This window comes from Xiphophorus couchianus, chromosome 10 (assembly GCF_001444195.1).
Source record: "Xiphophorus couchianus chromosome 10, X_couchianus-1.0, whole genome shotgun sequence".
Taxonomy (NCBI): Eukaryota; Metazoa; Chordata; class Actinopteri; order Cyprinodontiformes; family Poeciliidae; genus Xiphophorus; species Xiphophorus couchianus.
This window is the reverse complement of record NC_040237.1, coordinates 10221029-10234082: the sequence shown is the minus strand read 5'-3', so window position 1 is coordinate 10234082 and position 13054 is coordinate 10221029.

Below are 13054 nucleotides of genomic sequence, written 5' to 3'. Positions count from 1 at the left end.
GCAAACTCCCTCAAAGTGCAGCATTTTAGAGGAAGAGTTTTTTTTTTTCTGCTGGCGTCATAGACATTAGGCTTTCAAAAGAGTAACCACATAATTAATGGCTGTACTGCTTTGGAAAATATTTGAGTGACATTTGGGGCTTCATTTCATGGACATTGTAGGTGGAAGATCAAATCTGTGTACACTAATTTAACTAGTAAAATATCCTCTATTGTGCTGCTTGACCTTTGACCCTAAAGGAAAGCCTGCAAATGACAATTCCCAGAGACTTACACATTCTTTTTTTTTCTTCAAACTTTACAGATTATCTTTAAATGCATAAGCAACTTTAGAAAACCTGGGTTTTCTAAAGGTTATTTAATCAATAGGGTTTCCTTAAAATGTTTATTAAAATTACACATCATATGTTTAATTGTTAATCTAATGTCTCATCAAGGTGTGACAAAATAGGAAATGATCATCCTTGTGGACAACTTTTTCCTATTATACTTGTGACTCCTCTCTCAGACATTTTGCTAGGAGAATCTTGTCATTGATTGTTCATGGTGAAATGATTCACTTCCATAAAAAAAAAAATTCTTCTCATTTGGTAACATTATATTTTCCGAATAATAGAAACATTATTAATATGTTTCTAAAAGTGAGTTTCTATGATAATACATATGGCATCTCGAAACCATTTGGAAAACTTAACCACTGGACAAAACTCATAACCTGGAGCTGGAGAGTGAAACTGACTGGATATTAAATGTCATAGTTCAAAAATGCAGCTGCTTAATGAAGAGAGCACATAAGAAATGTCACTCATCAGTCAAACGTTTGCTTCCGCTGAGCTGTGCAGTCTGAGGGAATCCCCGGCGTGTGGAAGCAGCACTCCTGTTCTGGGTTTCTCAGCAACACAATGGCTGGCCAAAACTCTCAACGTGACAGCTCGGCTCCTTCGGATGGCTTTGTGAAACCCATGGAGACACTCGGAGTCTGAAGCATTCTCTTTTAATTAATCAGAGCGAGGTCAGATCAAACGCCAGACAATGTCCCAACACCAGTAGGACATTGTCTGGTCGTAACCTAGCTGGCGGTTAGGATTTTCTTGCTGCATGGGAATGGTTGTTTCCTCTGATTGTGATTAGGGTTTTACTTACATTTTTACTGCAAGTGATAAATTATGAAAATTAGACACACACGCTGGATCTTAGTCTTAAACTCGCAGCTTTATTGGTCCAGATGCAGGCTTTTAAAAAGCTTGGGAATCTAAAAGCAGACTCTTTCAAATTCAACACCTGTGTTTCAGTCCCTCATAAAAAAAATCGCTGCATTTCCCTCCCAGCAGGTGATTTAAGGGCACATCATATTCCCTTTAGACTCGCGCCACAGGTTTCTACGATCTGCTGACATGCTAAAAGTCATCTGTGTTTACAGGAGAATCAGAGTTGTCATGGATCCTCGGGACTTGAGATGACCTTGTGGTTTTTGCCAAAAATAACGACACTGAAGGAGAGTTTGATTTGATGAGGTCAATGTTTGAACATTTTGAGCTGTGGCCGACTGTTAGTGTTTCACAGTTAATAGCTGTCACTTTGCATTTTATCTACAATTAAAGTAAATTTATGCAGCCAACAGTCTAGTGTTCATGTAATTTCAAACACCTGCTCTGAATCATACGTTATCACATCAACTGTAATATTATTCAGAAAAACGTCTGAATAAGTTTTTCCATTGAAAACTTATTCAGAATCCATTGAAAGTATTAATGCTTTCAATGGATTCAAAAGTATTCACACCCCTTGAACTCCTCAGCATTTTTTTCCATTGCTAAGAAAAACGAATGTCTTTTAGTGGGATTTTATGTAGCAGAGTAACAAAAATCACACCATTTTGTAAAGTCAAAGTGGAACTAGACGTTCCCTTTTTCTATGGAATGTCATGATGTCTTTTTTTTCACAGGTTTTGATGGCTATGGTGGCCTTTATTTAGCAGTTTTTAGATGGGAAAGTGCATTATGAGGGAGGGGAAAACATGTGGCAAAGGTCGTCAGGCAGGAACTTGAACCTGTGGCTGTCATATCCATATAACGGGTCGCGCAGCTACATTGCCACACATGCCACAATGATGTTATGGTTTCATAACATCATTTTTTTTTATTCAGACAAATACACATTTGAAAAGCATTACAGCCATTTCTGTTCACTCCTCTTAAAATATAATGGTGGGATCAACAGGGAGGTTTTTCTTCAGATCTATTTAGGATTTTACAAAGTAGATGCAGAAATTTACATTTTTGCCTTGCACTTGTGTCAGATTGGCTCCACCAATTGGGTCCCAATCAGCTATGAACATCCAGCTAATAGTTGTTGTCACAGATTTCCAAATTGATTCAGGCCTGGCCTGTTATAACATGTAAAAATGCTTTCGTCTCAACCATTGTTGTTCTGCTGTTCTGAAGTAATCCCCACCCTGCAGGTTTTTTCCTTCCGGATTGTCCCATATACAGATTCATCCATCTCCCAAATGACTCTAACAAGCCTCCCCGTCTATGCTGAAAAATGTTTCCCCACAAACAATCACCATGGTGCCAGCGTCATGCGGCGGGGATGGTTTTCTTCAATAGGAACAAGAGGTAGCTAGTGTGTTGAGGATGATGTATTGGTCGGGGAGATGTATTTTGGTCTCATCTGACCAGATAAGAGCACTTTCTTCCACGTTATTTTTTTCCTGCCACTCCAGATTTTTCTCTCCACAGATTCAATAGATTTGATCACCTGATTTGTGAATCTATACAGCTCCTAAAGAGTTATCATGGACCTCTTGATTCCTTCTCTGATTGCTGATTTAACTGTCACCTTAGGTGGACAGCTGTGGCTCAACAGGCTTGCAGGTGTGCTCTTTCCATTTTCCGATTTTGAAGTGAACAATTGCTCTTTGTGAGATGTTCCAAGCTTATAAAATTGCTTTGTAAGTTCACTCCATTCACCATGTATCACAAGTTTCACATATGAAAAACTATGAAAATCGTGTATCATTTTCCTTCCACTTTACAATTATGTATTCGGTAGGTCTAGTACATAAAAGCCCAATAACATACACGAGGTGAACCTGTTTACTGACAAGAGAAAGTTTGTCTTTTATTACTCAACTTTTTTTCTGTTTTGATTAGAGCTTTAATAATTTCCCATCTTCTAACAACATCTGCGTGACTGAGGTTGTATGCACCGCCGTTTCTCTTATATCAGCTGAGATGTACACTAAACCTTTGAATGAAAAACCCGTTGACATGTCCGCAGAGACGACAGAAAAGCATGTGGGACCACAACTCTCTGTTCAGTTCAGCTGGCTCAATAGCTAACAGGCTGCCATGAGGTGTTTAATGGCTGTGCGAAGCTACCACAAGGGAATGGCTGCTGGGAACATGGATGACTCTAAGTTCCCCCCCCTCTTCCTTACCGCTTTACAAACACAAATCCAGTCCGATGATGGATGAAGCAGGCCGGAGCCTTCCTTCTGCCTTATTTATGGAAGCAGAAAGCACTCTCCTCATCTGTCCCCGCACAGTGCAGTGAATGACATTACACGATGGAGGGGGAAGAAAGGGAGAACACATCAGACGCTGAAACGAACTAACATGCTTGTTACAGTTCTGCTCGACACAGTGTGTCGTATGGACATTCCAAAGGAACTGAGGTATTCTGCTCTTTCAATCATTTTCTACACTATCCACAGGGCTCACCTGAAGCTCTGCATGCTCTAAAAAGGAACATGAAGAGAGAATTAAAGTGAAGCAGAAAGAAAAACTGAAAAAAAATCATCAATGCGAAACAAATAACAGAAAATAAAATGAAATGAACTGCTTTGATGGGAGTTGTGTTTTTGTTTCAGCCTCACAGGATTATCAATCATTTTGCTTCTGTCGTGCTTTTAGTGGCCACACGTCACAGAGCCAAGCTGGCCATTTGAAATCTTGGTTATATTTCATCATTTAATAAAGCTAAAATAACCTGAGAGCTACAAAGGCTTTTTTTGATGGGTTGCTCTTGGCTGCAGTGAGGTTAGCTGATAACATTGAGAGAATAAATCCAACATCAGTCCAAAGGATAAACATTTTTCCTTCCAGGGAAAGTATATATTTTACAAAAAAAATTAAAAATCAAGAGATTTATTTATAGAACTAAAACCTAGCTTTATAATATATACATTATATGTAAAGAAGAAAGGTTTGAAACATAATCCCTTTATTCCAAAAAAAATAAAAACAAGGTCTAACTAAGATCATCCAAAACGTCTTGGAGTTTAGATCATTTCCAAAAGGTTTGTATGACAAAAATACATTACTGTATATCACTTTAAAAAAATACCAAAGCCAAGGTATGTTGCTAGCATCATGATCTAGGTTTACTCTTCTGTAGATAAAACATAGTTTTGTCAAGCTGGAAGAAGTTCTGAAGTTTTGAAAAGTTGGTTACTATTCAAAACTTCTGGGATTTTTTGTACAATATTGTCATAACTTGTGTTTCTAAAGTAGTTATTGTTTGAGTTAATCTAATGACACGTAGTTAATCAGTAGGAAATGTAGTTTTAGCACATAAAAGATTCAATGAGACCAGTCTGATGGGATTCAGTCCCTGCCTCCATCAATGTCTCATCAGCATCCAGACTGAAAGACAGTCTGAACTAGACACTAAACTCATCTTTTATATTGCAGTCCCTGGAAAGAAAATCTTTGCCTGGTGATTAACGGCCGACACAGCAGCAATTTGGTTTTATTTATTGGACATAGGCTATTTTTGAGAGTGCTCCCTCCCGGCCAAGTGCTGCAAAAGATGATCGATTACATCATAAAAATCTCATCTCCATTGATGTAGTCATTTTTAAAAGAAGGTATTTCGACATGCTGTTGGCTAGTCGTATATCATTTAGCACTAAGAAGTGTGATTCAAATTCATTAATAGGAGAGAGGCTGTGGTTCTGCTGAGAAAGTACTGCAGACATGTGCAACTTCAAATCCAGAGCAAACAATTCACTGTGGCTTTTCATGTAAAGAGACCATGTTAAAGGTTTACCAACTGACCTGTCAAACAGTAGCCTGAGAAGGTTTTGTTATGCATTTAATTACCAAGGTCCTTTTCAACCATAGATCTATAAAAGGCTTCAGTGGCATCTGTTACTCCTATCAAATCTTTTCCCATGTATTCTTTTTCGGTGGAGGTAGAAAACACACCATTTGCTTTGTTTTCCTTCCTGCTGAGTTTAGATGTGCTGACTAAAGCAGGGATCTCAACACACTGTGATAATGACATAAAACGGACAGCAGATCTTGCTCTCTAAGCAACAGTAAAATTCAGGCATGTGAATTTGGCCGCCAAAAGCCGAGAGCAGAAAAACAAAGACAAGAAACTGGCGACCCTGGTATTGTGAGAAACCGATAGCGGCACATCTCATCAGACGTCGTCAGAGTGCTGGGTAATATACGACCGCAAACAAAGAGAAGACAAGTTTACTGCCGGGCTCAGTCCCATGCTTCTTCTGATCACAGTGAGAATTTGGAGATGATACAAATGTCTAATGTTTGATGAGGGACAGTTCAGACAAAAAAGTCACAACAAGATGTAATAAAATTACTCACTTTCTCACAGATTTGTTCAATGAATAATTGAAAGTGGAATTCATAACATAATAACCATGATCCTGTCCTTCGTGCGCTGTACTACAGAAATATGCATACAATGACAAAGCTTCCATGCTGAGATTGAACAAGTAGATGAATAAACCAATAATGGCTTGCATCAGAGACGAAAGAGTAATAGCACAACAGCTAAAATCTGATGTTACTCCATTTTTGTTTACATTTTGTGAAGAAGGAAGCTGTGCTGGTTTTCTTCAGAGGTATTTAAGTCGTTTCCTCCAGTAGTTCCTGGTGCAGCACCACCACAGGCAAGGAGGTGATCAGCTTTTTCAATTAGTTTGGATCGTTTGACACAGTGCAGTGTAAAAACTTCGCAGCAAAATGGCCGTTAAAAACTCTGATCTCCTTTGGGAATACACAAGACAGTCTTTTAATACTGACCTGGATTTTTGTTCTGTCTTTATAGACATCTTCGCCAGTCCTCACCTCAGGTCAAACTTGACCTCTGCTTGCAGGGCCTCCAACACACATCACAGACATGTCATATGTCTGTGATACATCACATGCACAAATACTTGTGCATTTTTTCATCCTGCACAAGTAAGATAATATTCCAACCATACTATTTTGTTTACTTATCTTGGACTTCTGTTAGAGAAAATCCCAGCTTGATAAATTTCCCTTCAGACCTTGGAAGAAGAAACAAAGTCTTTTGTGTTCAATGGACATCATTTTGACTTACTGTTTCTTAGTATCTGGGTTCTCAAAACAAACCTTATAATTCTGATTTAATTTTTTTGCATTCATATTATTGACGTGACACTAATCTCGAGGGAATTTCTATTTTTACGTAATAAGTAACCCGAGTCATGATTAGGACACTAAAGCAAGCTCTTTGACATCTGATAAGGGCTAGAGAACAGAACTGTTCCTGATTTTTAAAGCCTCCTAAGCCAGAGAGATTGCGTCGATAGTCTCTCCTGAGTCGTACACCCACAGCCACATGGGTAGGAAACAATTTCCCATGCATTTCCACTGATTGCATTTAGCTGGACCAAACGGGTCAGAATAAAGATTAGACATGTGATTAATAAGCACCAGGCCTTAGGAGTTAAACAGTCTCAATCTGGGATGAAATCTGGATATATAGACTGTTTAGGTATCAGAGAAATATTGTGTCTAGGATGAAACAGACATCTGTTAAAAAAAAACAACAAAAAAAAACATCTGCTTGGATGAGGACAGTCAAGCTAGCACCCAAACAAGCACAAAGGCACCAGCCTGTCTGTGGAAGTAGCAATAGTCCCAAAGGGGAAAGCTCCACAGTTTGTTGATCTGGAAGGAAGTATAGGCTGCTGTTTACGTCTCAGTCCCCTGCTCTGTTTGCTTTTTTTCTTGTTAGCATGTTGTCTGGTGTGTTTTGAGATAGCTCCCAGTAGATGTACCACAATCAACAGCCAAAACAAACTAAAAAAAAAAAAAAAACAGCATAGTGCTGTAAAGAGCTGTGCGGTGATTAGTGGCGAGAATAACACCACAGAAATAAAATTAATTCAAACAAGACGAAGACGCTTGTTGTCATTGGTTTGCTCCTGTCTGGAGAGATTTGTCATGATCAGAATCAGCTGCATGACCATGAAGAGTCTGTAGAAAGGGAGGGAACATGTAGGGGTAGATCTAGTCACAGTCTAGTAGGCATCACCACAATAGCGCTGCAGTGGTTAGAAATGATGACAGCAACAAAAGCAGTTTGACTCACTTTAAAGATTGAAAATCCAAGGGAAGGTTTTGGTTATAGGCTGACTACTGCTTGTCATAAATCAGTTTCTCATGGGCTACATAATCCGAGAATGCCATGTTTACCACCCACAAGAACACTTGGCTTCTGTTTGAAAGTCACACGCAGCAAATTTGATTCTTGTGAGCTCTTAAACGAGTCCAAGACTCTCATAAAATGGTCACAGCAATATGGTAAAAACTGCGTGCTTGACTAGGTTAGGATACAATAAATTGTTCTGACCAAAGAGATCCCATTGAGTTGATGTGACTTTTGTGCAATGACTTGAATTGAACCATCTCCAAGGTTTTATTGCAGTTAAGCAATTACTTTTCGTTTTCTCCTTGGTAGTTAAGAAACTACAATGCTAATTAACAGAGACGTTGTAAATTGCAAAGTCAAAATACAAGAGAGCAAACTCATTGGTTCTCACCTATATTTTTTTATAGGTGAGCGGCTGGTCCATGTCTATTTTGATGTGACATATTAGACTAAGCTGCTGTCTGCTGCAGCGTTCAATTATGGCAGTTATGTTAAATGTTTAAATCTGTTCAGTTTGACTTTTAGCATTACTCTGTAGCATTTAAATAAACAGAAACAAAGATTTGGATTTTTCTGTTGCCTTCTTGCAGCCATCACAGTTGGAAGAATGAAAGACCTCTGCTGTTCAACATCATTTATCCTTTTTATATGAAGATTTGTGGTTCCACTGCTAAACAACCTAACAGTTTACAGCATGTCAGAGGCATGGACACATTTTAATTGTTTGTGCATGGAGAAACTGACCCTGAAAGCATCAGTTTTTATTTGAGTACTCAATGCCCACAGGCCTCAAGCTGATTACTGAATGACAGAGTGTGTTAGGTTTTGATGTTACACATGTTAGGTAGACCTTTGCACGCTTCCTCAGTCACACATAACACCCACATACCATAAAATGCACAGCCGTCCCTCTACACACACGTGGGCTTCTAATTTATTCAGCAATGATTTAAAAAGTTGGAAAGTTGACCCCAAACCTTCGCGTTTCTGATGTATTTATCCTCAAACACAACACAGATCACTGAGCAGTTTTCATTCCATGTTGAAGATAACATGTTTTTCAAAGCATACAGTTGGACTACTATTTTTTAAAGATAAACAGTCCATAAGGTGGTGATTAAGTAAAGAAATGTCTCCATAACCTCGGGGCTTGCTGTGGTTGTTCAGGATTGTTTGTTGACAGCCCTGTTTTCAATCCTCTGCACCTCCTGTTGTCCTGAGCACACATGGTTGGCTCACTTCTCTCCATGACTGGACTTGGCTAAGAGACTTGCAGGGCTCAGTGGAAAACCCCTGACTTGTGTCGTGCTTCTGTCCATCTCTGTAAAAGTGTTATCTCCTCCTCCATCTTTCTGCTCATGTTATCCGTTTCTTCTTAATCTTTCTGGGATTAATCCGTAGAGAGCCTTAGCGAATTATTCATTCACCTTGCCTCACTACAACAAGCCCAGTTTAATTTTATACCTGCTGGTATAAAACCAACGCAATGTGGCACAGAATTGTAAGGTTGAATGATAATAATGCATGATTTTATTTATTTTTCCCTTTTTGTATTTAAATATCTTAAATCGGTAGTGTACTTTTGATCTCAATTCCCTTAATAAATAGATACCACTAAATAAAATGTTGTGCAACCAATTGCCTCTAAAAGTCACATAATAAGGAAATAAAGACCCTCTGCGCAACTTAGAACACCAAACAAGATCATATTTGGAGGCTAAGAATTGTCTTTGGGTAATTTCATTTCAATTTTCCTGTTCAATCCCTCTTCTGAAAATATGGGTATGGCACAATTTCAAACATTCCATCACTGTTGTAACTCGGGAGGAGCTGTGATCCACACATAGGTGGTAAAATCTGTTGACAGAGCACATACAAATTTGACCTTAAGGATTGTGAACCATGTTCCATGCCTCCATTATCAAGGTGGTTTACCAAAGCTGTGGCCACAAAGTGGTCAGTACTTGTCACAGTGGTAACCCTCGGTTGACACAATTGGTGTGACAGGCTGTCAAGCTGAAGAAGAAATCCTATTAGGTATTTTTGGCCTGTGGAATCTTGGAAGCAGCCGATAGGTACTGACAGTCCAAACCAAATATGACTCAGGTGGTCATTAAGGCGAAAACACAAGCATAAGAGGAGTTTGGTGAGGGCATGGAGAATTGTTTTGAGGCAGCTCTGGTCCGCCATCCAGTTTCTCAGGAAGAGAAAGCAGTGCCCCACTAAACCTGTTAATGGTGAAGATGGTTTGCTGCTGACCATAACTTGGGATGCCATGGGTCAGTGAGCAGAGTTCTTTGAGAACCTCAATCCCATTGGCACAACTTCTGGTAAAGAAGCAAAGTCTGGGGACTTTGGGTTGGCTCTTCAATCTTTTATGCTGACGTGACTAAAGTGGATGAAAAGCACTTAGGTGGCAATGTACTGGGGGTGAATGAGATATGCCCAAAGTTCCTTAAATATCTTAAAGCTCTGGTTGTTGTGGGGGTGGTTGTTGGACATGGATATGGTGTGTCCCTCTGAGAAGTACGCCAGAAGCCCCTTAATATGGCCTGTTACTGTAGTTCACTGTACAATTTGTATCAGAGATTGGTCTGCATTGTTGGGAGTAAGTTGGGCTTGTTTGCAGTGAGAGATATACTCTGCCAGGGTTACACTTTGTCACAGATTCTGCTCATAATCTTTATGAACAGAATTTCTAGGTGCAGCAAAGCTATTGAGATGATCTGTTTTGGTGGCCTCAAGACTAATCTATAGCTTTTGAAGGAGCAGTTCACAGTCAATTGTGAAGTGGCTGGGGTGAAGACCAATGCCTCCAAATCTACGGTCTTGAACTGGAAATTGGTAGAATGCCATCTCCAGTTTGGAGAAGAGGGCCCAAGTGGAGGAGTGCAAGTATCTTTGGGTCTTGTTCATGAGAGATAAGCTGCAGATTGATAAGCTGCATCTGTCATGGCTGTGCCAGTCTCTCATGAGAGACTGGCACAGCCAATACCTGTAAAGAGAGTGGTAAAGAGAGTGTTGAACCAAAAGGCACAGCTCTTGATTTACCAGTTGATCCACAATCCTACCCTCATCTATGGTCAGCTTTGGTTATTGACCAAAAGAATGAGGTCACAAATACAAGTGGCCAAAGTGAGTTTTCTCTGCAGGGTGTCTGGGCTCTCCCTAGAGATAGGGTGAGAAGTGTGGTCATCCAGGAGGGACTCACTAGAGCCACCTCTCTCTACATCAAGAGCAGAACTTGAAGATTTGTTTTTGAAGAATAAGACTTTGTAATTCTTCAGATTTTTGACTGTATTTCACAGTTCCCTATTGGAAATTGATTTGTTTCTATTGAAATACATAGTTTGTTGGGTACAAAATTTGTAAGAAAAGAAGCCTAAGTCCAAAGAAAACATATTAAATGACACCCAGAAGAATCTAGAAGCAAAGCTGAGAAATTATGAGTGGCTGCAAAATTTTGCACATTTGTGACTGTATGTTCTGTCTCTATAAACATCTTTAGCAGTCTGTGACTTTTAATGGCACAGACAGCAGACCAGAAAACCAACACATTAAAGGACTTTTATATGGGCAAATTGCTGGTGTGAGACAGAAATTTTTTCACTTGCCTTGAATATCACCTCTTGATTTTCCACTGGTGCTGTTTGGAATCAGATTCCACTGGCAAAAACAATCATCCATCAGGCATCTCCTTATTTGCAGATGATTTACAGTCAGTTTTATTTGTCTGTTTCTTGCATGCTTTTGGCAGAAAAATAATTGCCTAATTGCCACTGCATGAGTTGACAGTGCTTAAACCATTCAGTCCTTTGTAGCTTTCCATCTGTGTGATAAATTAGAAATTGGCTATTTGTAAAAAACAGTTGCACTTACTGGCCACTTTATTAGGTATCCCTTACATGTACCACGTTGAATGCCTGTTGCATTTGGGATTTCTTTGTTTTCTGTACTTTCCCTTTTCACCACATTGAACCAGTCTGCCCATTCTCCTTTGACACTGAACATCAAGACATTTTCATGCATTAGAGTGTTATCAGCTTGATTTTCAAGTTATCTTGTTTGAATATAAATGCCTAATTGAACTGAGCGCCTGCCATGTGATTGGTTGATTTACGATTTGTTAAAAACACGTGAACATGTGTAATAAATTAAACGACCTGTAAGTGTAGAGATCTATGAAGATTTTTTTCAAGAGGCTATAATTCAACAGGTGATCCATTGTGGATTTAGCCCTAGTTCATGGCCTAGCAACAGCAAAGGAACCTTGTGAGACTTCTGCATATGGTATTCCAAACATAATCAATGGCACTTGCCTCAGGGCCTAAACAAAATTTTGAATTTTCTTGGAGTGGATCTGGCCATACCCAACTCTGCAAAGGTCATCTGCAAAGGTTTCTAAATTCAACACATGGCAGGATTAATACACACAGGCACAGGTCATGCTGTGTTTCTATGAAAATATTATTGAATTTCCACTTGTCCCAGGTTAGTTGACTTATTGAAAGCAGGGCAGTCAGTTCTCACTTGGAAAGCGGCGCTTGAACATGACATATAAATGCACATAATGGATGATGTAGTGAAATGCAATATCCGCCATTCTGCACTGGCACAGTGAAGGACAAACTCAATTACAGTTACCACTATGATTCTCTGTGTTATATTTGAACCCTCTATTAGCTGGAAAGCAAAAACTTTTTTCTGTGCCGGGACGGACACTATGGGTTTCAGGGTTTGCAAAGTTTGTAAGTTAGCTCCAGATACAACCAGCTCCAGCAACATTTTCTTCTCTAAAACTCACAATGTATCGAGCAGAAAGCCTCAAGGGATGAAAGGCGGAGAGCAACAATGCGGAATGATGGCTAAATCCACCATAAACAAAGAAATGGTTGAGCTCTGACTAAGATGTCATGGTGAGGAATGCTGAATATCCTGCAGAGTCCAGTGAAACATTTGAATTTCCCTGCACAGGACTGACTGGAGTGATGTAAGTGAACTCATTTCATTCTCATTTAATTATGCTTAGTGTGCAACATTTCCAGATATAGCTCTGTTAAGTACAGTGTCATTGAAGTGTTTATTTTAGTAATTTAATCTCAAAATTAAGACTGGATTCTTGCAGAGTACGGTAATCCAGTTCAACCATTTATTTCCATTTAATTTGATAGCTTAAATTTAATATACACTATCTGCACCCTGTACTTCGTTGGGACATTTATTTATCAGTTTTCTACGCTTGCTGTGACTGTCTAAAGGCGTCATTGATTCAAAGACAGGGTATATCCTGGTTAACAGTTGTGCAATTTAATAAATAATAATAAAAAAAGAAAACTTATAAGGTGATGGCTGAAGGTTTGACAACGACCTTCAAATTCCCCAAAAATTCACCCCTTTCAACTACACTTCCTCCACCCACTTAACTTTCCATAATGCACTTGGATGTATTATGAATGATGTCTCATACGACATATTTTAGTTTTTTATGAGTAACTAAATTTGGGCTTTTTTTGTAAGCCATGAACATAAAAATGAACAGAAATAAATGCTGGAAATGTGTCCCTCTGTGTGCAATGAACCTAAATAACCTACCACTTTCACCGGTGTTTTCACACTTG